The sequence below is a fragment of the Cetorhinus maximus genome, chromosome 2 (genome assembly GCF_964194155.1).
Source record: "Cetorhinus maximus chromosome 2, sCetMax3.hap1.1, whole genome shotgun sequence".
In the NCBI taxonomy this organism is placed as follows: domain Eukaryota; kingdom Metazoa; phylum Chordata; class Chondrichthyes; order Lamniformes; family Cetorhinidae; genus Cetorhinus; species Cetorhinus maximus.
In genome coordinates, this window is record NC_135880.1 from 83,759,265 (window position 1) to 83,768,027 (window position 8,763).

The 8,763-nt window shown below is 62.2% G+C and overlaps 1 protein-coding gene across 1 annotated transcript in view; it reads left to right on the top strand.

The window, feature by feature from the left end:
• Nucleotides 1-8,763, top strand: part of hsd17b4 (hydroxysteroid (17-beta) dehydrogenase 4) — a 155,188-nt gene that overhangs the window by 20,755 nt on the left and 125,670 nt on the right. The window lies entirely within an intron of this gene.

The following is an 8,763-nucleotide window of genomic DNA, read 5'->3' on the forward strand; positions in this document are numbered from 1 at the left end:
AGGCTATTTATGCACATATTGGAACTTTGCTTTATATTAAAGGTTTATTATCTGTTATTATTAACATTGTTTGGTAAGTGTTAAGTTGACTTGGTGACAAACTTTATTGCATGTTAATTCTTCCAGTGCTATATTCCACAGGAGTCCTTTACGCAATGTTTTGTGTGAACCTTTTTAATAAACAAAGGTCAGCTGAGTATAGGTTGGAATGTCCCCTCCCACCATCGGCAGAATTTGTGGTGGGTGGGGGCAGACAATACAGCGGGAAGTGAAAAATTGGTTTTCCGATGGTGGGAAATGGCAGCGATAACGTGCGGTCCCAACTGTCATGGCGGGCCACCATTCCTGCCAAAGGTCGTCAGGAAGCCATTTTGCATTTAGTTGTCACGATTCAAATTAACACCTGACCGAACTGATTTCCCACCCTCCTCGTCACTCACTCCACCACTTTGTGCTTCTCCTCCACTTTGCATGCTCCATAGCCCCACCCCCTCCAAACTCAGTTGCTGCACACTGTCCACCTGCTGCTCCATACATCCAAGCCGCTCCAGCTGAACATCCTGGTAGGTCCCAGCATGTGGAAGCCACTTTGGTCTGGTCACACCTTGGACCGGCATGAAATTCAACACAAAGTGATAGAGTGGGTGAGGAGGCCAGAAGTGGGGGTGGGGGGAGCAGAAGTATGAAGCCTTGTGGGGTTCTTGGGTGCAGTAGGGGAATGGACTGGGGAGAGTTGCAAGGGCTGTGGAGACAGCAGGTAACCGAGAGTAGGGGTTGGGTGGGGAAGGAGACTGTGAGGCGGGGGCGGGGAGGTGGGGGGAGGACTGCTGGAAGCCAGAAATCTCCTAGTCAGATGAGGAGCCTCTGGACTCGGTCATACCTCAGTTGCTGGAGCTGCAAAGGCAAGCACGGGAATATCAGGAAAGGATGTTCGCTGCATGCCTCAGATTGCAAGGCATGATGTAGGAGTCCATCTGCCTTCAGTCTGAGGTGATAGCACTGGCATGCCAACGAACCGAGGTCAACACTGGTAAGGTGGTGGCCCACATGGAGACCTTGGTCCAAGACATCGGTCCTCCACTGCTGTGTGGGCTGAACTCCATTGCTGACACCGTAGTTGGCTTCCAACAGTGTCAATGCGAGAGGTGTGCCGGGCAACTCGATTTTACTCTTCTCCTCAAGGAGTCAGCCAGGGGCCATCGGGCAGTCATAGGGAGGAGAGGCAGCAGTTCGACCCCCCCGGAGTCATCCACCCAGGTGACTGCAAGAATGTCTGGCCGATCCACATCTCTTTCTGTGACCCCAGAAGCTCTAGCTCAACAGGCCGAGGAGGGCGCAGCTGGCCCATAGCAGGACACCCAAAAGCAGGCCCAGCCTTCAGGTCTCGGTCCTCCAGAGGATGCCTGCTAGGGTCATCACAGACAGGGTGTAGCAGTCAGCAGGCTGCCTCAATCTCCGCTGTGGATGTCAGGGAAGCACCAAGACCTAGCGGCAGGGTTAAGAAGGTTAAGATGATGTAATTGCGCAGCCTGAGCACTGGTGTTAATCATTGCACATAATGTTCACTATTGTAAATAAACTCTCAAGATGGCTATCCTATGGCTTTTTATTATGATGAGCAGTGTTCGTGTCACTCAAACGTGAAACCTTGGTTCCTGCACAAGATATAGACAGGTGTCTCACTCCAGGGCACCTCTCCTGTGCAGTGTGTAACCTTCAGACCAATGTGATGGTCTATCTTCACACTCACTGGACACATTACTGATGCCTGCACCTCGATGGTGCTTGTCATTGCTCCCAGAATGTCGTGGGCAGACGTCACAGAGATCCGTCCTTCTCTCTGTGTGCTCTTAGCACCTTTAAGGTGGGGCTGGCCCCCATTTCTTCAACACCTGTGACCGATGGCACTGTTTCTAAAGGATACATGTGCTGAAGACTGACAAAGGATCAGGTGCATTTAAAGTTTCACGGCTGCCTCTCCATGTTATGACCCTGATCACAGAGCACAAACAAGCTGCCTTCGGCCAGACAGGAGCCAGATATTCACAGAGGCTATGTGAAGATCTATGGAGTGTCTACACTGCATGTCATAATCATCCTCTAGGGATCTGACGACTATTATGGCCTTTGCTACACCTCCATGACATGAGCCAGAGCACCAAGTGTATGTGCGCTGCCATCAGCACACAGGAGTCAAATGTTCACAGATGCAAGGTGAGGATGTGAAGACTGTCCTCACTGCATCTTGTCATTATCCTCCACGAATCTTGTGGCTATGAGGGCCTCCCGAGCGCGCCTGCCTCATTTGGCCAGTATGTTGGCCTCGTTGCCGGCATCCTCGCCTTCGAGGACCTCGTCATTATCATCGCCTTCGACGTCCTCCTTATGGAGGGGACGTACAGCTCTCACATCTCCTCGTCAGCTAGATCCTCCCTCATTGCAGTGCCAGGTTGTGGAGTGTGCAGCAAGCTACGATGTTGCGCGACACCCTCATTGGACACCCTCCTCTGGACCTGTCGAGGCACTGGAACCTCATTTTCAAAATGCCTATCGTTTGTTCCATCAAAGACCAGGTCGCGCGGCATGAGCCTCAATAGACTGTCATTCTGCTGCAGTCTGAGGCCAGCACACGGGCATCATCAGCCATGTCCTCTGTGGGTAGCCCTTGTCCCCGAGGAACCAACCCTGCAGTCTCTGTGGACCCTGGGAGATGTCAGGGATCTGAGACCTGCTAACGATGTAGTAGTCATGGACGCTCCCTGGGAATCATGCACAGCCTGTAGAATGTGTTTGTGGTGGTTGCACACCAGCTGAACATTCAGCGAGTGGAAGCCCTTGCAGTTGATGTAGTTGACTGCTTGTTGCCATGGTGATCTAAGTGCCAGGTGAGTGCAGATGATGGCACCCTGCACCTGTGGAAAACCAGGGATCGGTGCAAATCCAGCGCTCTTGCTTCCTGGCTTTCATGATCCTGGGCGAAATGCACCAAGTTCTGTGCTTTCGCGCACATGGTATTCATGACCTCTTGTGCATGGAGGCTTGAGAGATCCCACACAGGGCATCTGTGGAGACCTGGAAGGAACCACAAGCATAAAAATTGAGCGCAGTGATCATTTTCACGGCCACTGGCAGTGGATGCCCTCCATGTCCCTGTGGCGCCAAATTCTGCAGCAGGTGGCATATGTGACCGACCAGTTCCTCAGATACGCGCTGTTTTCGGTGACACTGGTTCTCAGTCATCTGCAGGAAGGACAAGCGCCGTCTATAGACCCTGGGTCTAGTGAGGAGCCGATGAGCAATGGCCCTCTGTGGATCTTCAGATGTGTGTGCAGCAGGCCCTGCCGCACCATCATCTTGAGGGGGATGCTCCCCGTTTTGCTGCACCAGATGCCTCTGCTGTCCTCCTCCTTCTCCTCCTCCTCTTCCTCCTATAAGCCATGAGGCATACCACTAAATCACCAGGCTCCATGATCCTGATGTTCTCCTCCTGCAGGATCAAAGAGAGAGACGCGTGGATTTGCAAAGGTGACCTAAAAACCTCTTGGGTAAGCCTGAAGCTTCATGTATGCAGGAGTGCTGGCCACCACTTGGGTGGCCAGTGTGTAGTGCACTTCGTGGTTGTCCAAAACTCCACCCACCTCCATCCCACTCCACTTGACTGGTTGACAGCAGCTTCTGCCATTGGACTGCATTCTGTGCTCTCAGCTCAGGCGTGGGCATTCTCCTAACCTGTACTGCAAGCCTGTGCTGTTAGCTTGAACAATGATGTATACTGGTCCACACTTTAATAAAGACATTGCAAGGGGCTATGAGCACTTCCACCAGTGACCGCGCCATGGCCACCTTTCGCAAGGGTATTCAACTTGCCCAGTCAGCCAATTGCTCTGCTGTCCCCCTAAAATATTGATTTGCGGTCTTCATATGAGGGGTGAAAAGTTCTGGAGCATTTGGTGGCATTTTTATGCTTTTGTGTTGCTTAAATAGGCAGAAAAGCTTCAGAGGCCCAACTCCAAGCATGTCAATTGAGCTACAGCTGAACACACTCAGCTGCGGAAAAATGCTCACTTTTCACAAGTTTTTCCAAGTGCATGGCCTCATCCTTCACTCCCCTCTCCCCCCAACACCCCAGCCTGGACTTGAGTACTTCCTTTAGTCTGTGCTGCCTCAACTTTCCCACTCACTTGCCCTTCCCACTATATCTCTCTCTCTCTCTCTCTCCTTTCTCACTCTCTCTCCTTTCCCACTAGCTCGCTCTCTCCCACTCGCGCTCTCCTTTCCCACTCGCACTCTCTCTCTCTCCTTCCCCATACTCTCTCTTCCACCTTTCCAACTCTCCTTTCCCACTCGCGCTCTCACTCTCTCCTTTCCCCTGCGCTCCCTCCGTCCCGGCGCTCCCTCCGTCCCGGCGCTCCCTCCGTCCCGGCGCTCCCTCGGTCCCGCGCTCCCTCTCCTACCACCGTTCCCGCTCAGCCTCTCTCTCTCCTCCCACCGTTCCCGCTCTCCCTCTCCTCCCACCGTTCCCGCTCTCCCTCTCCTCCCACCGTTCCCGCTCTCCCTCTCCTACCACCGTTCCCGCTCTCCCTCTCCTCCCACCGTTCCCGCTCTCCCTCTCCTCCCACCGTTCCCGCTCTCCCTCTCCTCCCACCGTTCCCGCTCTCCCTCTCCTCCCACCGTTCCCGCTCTCCCTCTCCTCCCACCGTTCCCGCTCTCCCTCTCCTCCCACCGTTCCCGCTCTCCCTCTCCTCCCACCGTTCCCGCTCTCCCTCTCCTCCCACCGTTCCCGCTCTCCCTCTCCTCCCACCGTTCCCGCTCTCCCTCTCCTCCCACCGTTCCCGCTCTCCCTCTCTCTCCTCCCATCGTTCCCGCTCTCCCTCCCTCTCCTCCCACCGTTCCCGCTCTCCCTCCCTCTCCTCCCACCGTTCCCGCTCTCCCTCCCTCTCCTCCCACCGTTCCCGCTCTCCCTCTCTCTCCTCCCACCGTTCCCGCTCTCCCTCTCTCTCCTCCCACCGTTGCCGCTATCTCTCCCTCCCTCTCCTCCCACCGTTCCCGATCTCTCCCTCTCTCTCTCCTCCCACCGTTCCCGCTCTCCCTCTCTCTCCTCCCACCGTTCCCGCTCTCCCTCTCTCTCCTCCCACCGTTCCCACTCTCTCTCTCTGTCCTCCCACCATTCCCGCTCTCTCCCTCTCTCTCCTCCCACCGTTCCCGCTCTCTCCTCCCACCGTTCCCGCTCTCTCTCTCCCTCTCTCCCTCTCCCCCCGCTCTCCCTCCCTCCCTCCCTCCCCCTGCTCTCCCTCCCTCCCCCTGCTCTCCCTCCCTCCCCCTGCTCTCCCTCCCTCCCCCTGCTCTCCCTCCCTCCCCCTGCTCTCCCTCCCTCCCCCTGCTCTCCCTCCCTCCCCCTGCTCTCCCTCCCTCCCCCTGCTCTCCCTCCCTCCCCCTGCTCTCCCTCCCTCCCCCTGCTCTCCCTCCCTCCCCCTGCTCTCCCTCCCTCCCCCTGCTCTCCCTCCCTCCCCCTGCTCTCCCTCCCTCCCCCTGCTCTCCCTCCCTCCCCCTGCTCTCCCTCCCTCCCCCCCGCTCTCCCTCCCTCCCCCCCCGCTCTCCCTCCCCCCCCGCTCTCCCTCCCCCCCCCGCTCTCCCTCCCTCCCTCCCCCTGCTCTCCCTCCCTCCCTCCCCCTGCTCTCCCTTCTTCCCTCCCCCTGCTCTCACTCCCTCCCTCCCCCTGCTCTCCCTCCCTCCCTCCCCTGCTCTCCCTCCCTCCCTCCCCTGCTCTCCCTCCCTCCCTCCCCCTGCTCTCCCTCCCTCCCTCCCCTGCTCTCCCTCCCTCCCCTGCTCTCCCTCCCTCCCCTGCTCTCCCTCGCTCCCCCTGCTCTCCCTCCCTCCCCCTGCTCTCCCTCCCTCCCCCTGCTCTCCCTCCCTCCCTCCCCCTGCTCTCCCTCCCTCCCTCCCCCTGCTCTCCCTCCATCCCCCTGCTCTCCCTCCCTCCCTCCCCCTGCTCTCCCTCCCTCCCTCCCTCCCCCTGCTCTCCCTCCCTCCCTCCCTCCCTCCCCCTGCTCTCCCTCCCTCCCTCCCTCCCCCTGCTCTCCCTCCCTCCCTCCCTCCCCCTGCTCTCCCTCCCTCCCCCTGCTCTCCCTCCCTCCCTCCCTCCCCCTGCTCTCCCTCCCTCTCTCCCTCCCCCTGCTCTCCCTCCCTCCCTCCCCCTGCTCTCCCTCCCTCCCTCCCTCCCCCTGCTCTCCCTCCCTCCCTCCCTCCCTCCCCCTGCTCTCCCTCCCTCCCTCCCTCCCTCCCCCTGCTCTCCCTCCCTCCCTCCCTCCCCCTGCTCTCCCTCCCTCCCTCCCTCCCCCTGCTCTCCCTCCCTCCCTCCCTCCCCCTGCTCTCCCTCCCTCCCTCCCTCCCCCTGCTCTCCCTCCCTCCCTCCCTCCCCCTGCTCTCCCTCCCTCCCTCCCTCCCCCTGCTCTCCCTCCCTCCCTCCCTCCCCCTGCTCTCCCTCCCTCCCTCCCTCCCCCTGCTCTCCCTCCCTCCCTCCCTCCCCCTGCTCTCCCTCCCTCCCTCCCTCCCCCTGCTCTCCCTCCCTCCCTCCCCCTGCCCTCCCGCCCTCCCTCCCTCCCCCTGCTCTCCCTCCCTCCCTCCCTCCCTCCCCCTGCTCTCCCTCCCTCCCTCCCCCTGCTCTCCCTCCCTCCCTCCCCCTGCTCTCCCTCCCTCCCTCCCCCTGCCCTCCCGCCCTCCCTCCCTCCCCCTGCTCTCCCTCCCTCCCTCCCTCCCTCCCCCTGCTCTCCCTCCCTCCCTCCCCCTGCTCTCCCTCCCTCCCTCCCCCTGCCCTCCCGCCCTCCCTCCCTCCCCCTGCTCTCCCTCCCTCTCTCCCTCCCTCCCTCTGCTCTCCCTCCCTCCCTCCCTCCCTCCCCCTGCTCTCCCTCACTCCCTCCCTCCCTCCCCCTGCTCTCCCTTACTCCCTCCCCCTGCTCTCCCTCACTCCCTCCCCCTGCCCTCCCTCCCTCCCTCCCCCTGCCCTCCCTCCCTCCCTCCCTCCCCCTGCTCTCCCTCCCTCCCTCCCTCCCCCTGCTCTCCCTCCCTCCCTCCCTCCCCCTGCTCTCCCTCCCTCCCTCCCTCCCTCTGCTCTCCCTCCCTCCCTCCCTCTGCTCTCCATCCCTCCCTCTGCTCTCCCTCCCTCCCTCTGCTCTCCCTCCCTCCCTCTGCTCTCCCTCCCTCCCTCTGCTCTCCCTCCCTCCCTCTCCCTCCCTCTCCCTCCCTCCCTCCCCCGCTCTCTCTCCCTCCCTCTCTCCCCCTGCTCTCCCTCCCTCCCTCCCCCTGCTCGCTCTCCCTCCCTCCCCCTGCTCGCTCTCCCTCCCTCCCCCTGCTCGCTCTCCCTCCCTCCCCCTGCTCGCTCTCCCTCCCTCACCCTGCTCGCTCTCCCTCCCTCCCCCTGCTCGCTCTCCCTCCCTCCCCCTGCTCGCTCTCCCTCCCTCCCCCTGCTCGCTCTCCCTCCCTCCCCCTGCTCGCTCTCCCTCCCTCCCCCTGCTCGCTCTCCCTCCCTCCCCCTGCTCGCTCTCCCTCCCTCCCCCTGCTCGCTCTCCCTCCCTCCCCCTGCTCGCTCTCCCTCCCTCCCCCTGCTCGCTCTCCCTCCCTCCCCCTGCCCTCCCTCCCTCCCTCCCTCTGCTCTCCCTCACTCCCTACCACTGCCCTCCCTCCCTCCCTCCCCCTGCCCTCCCTCCCTCCCTCCCTCTGCTCTCCCTCCCTCCCTCCCCCTGCTCTCCCTCCGTCCCCCTGCTCTCCCTCCCTCCCTCCCCCTGCTGTCCCTCCCTCCCTCCCTCCCCCTGCTGTCCCTCCCTCCCTCCCTCCCCCTGCTGTCCCTCCCTCCCTCCCTCCCCCTGCTCTCCCTCCCTCCCTCCCCCTGCTCTCCCTCCCTCCCTCCCTCCCCCTGCTCTCCCTCCCTCCCTCCCTCCCCCTGCTCTCCCTCCCTCCCTCCCTCCCCCTGCTCTCCCTCCCTCCCTCCCTCCCCTGCTCTCCCTCCCTCCCTCCCTCCCCCTGCTCTCCCTCCCTCCCTCCCTCCCCCTGCTCTCCCTCCCTCCCTCCCTCCCCCTGCTCTCCCTCCCTCCCTCCCTCCCTCCCCCTGCTCTCCCTCCCTCCCTCCCCCTGCTCTCCCTCCCTCCCTCCCTCCCTCCCCCTGCTCTCCCTCCCTCCCCCTGCTCTCCCTCCCTCCCTCCCTCCCCCTGCTCTCCCTCCCTCCCTCCCCCTGCTCTCCCTCCCTCCCTCCCCCTGCTCTCCCTCCCTCCCTCCCCCTGCTCTCCCTCCCTCCCTCCCCCTGCTCTCCCTCCCTCCCTCCCCCTGATCTCCCTCCCTCCCTCCCCCTGATCTCCCTCCCTCCCTCCCCCGATCTCCCTCCCTCCCTCCCCCTGATCTCCCTCCCTCCCTCCCCCTGATCTCCCTCCCTCCCTCCCTCCCCCTGCTCGCTCTCCCTCCCTCCCCCTGCTCGCTCTCCCTCCCTCCCCCTGCTCGCTCTCCCTCCCTCCCCCTGCTCTCCCTCCCTCCCTCCCCCTGATCTCCCTCCCCCTGATCTCCCTCCCTCCCTCCCCCTGATCTCCCTCCCTCCCTCCCCCTGATCTCCCTCCCTCCCTCCCTCCCCCTGATCTCCCTCCCTCCCTCCCCCTGATCTCCCTCCCCCCTGATCTCCCTCCCTCCCTCCCCCTGATCTCCCTCCCTCCCTCCCCCTGCTCTCCTTCCCCCCCCCCTCTCCGTCCCTCCCTCCCCCTGCTCTCCCTCCGTCCCTCCATC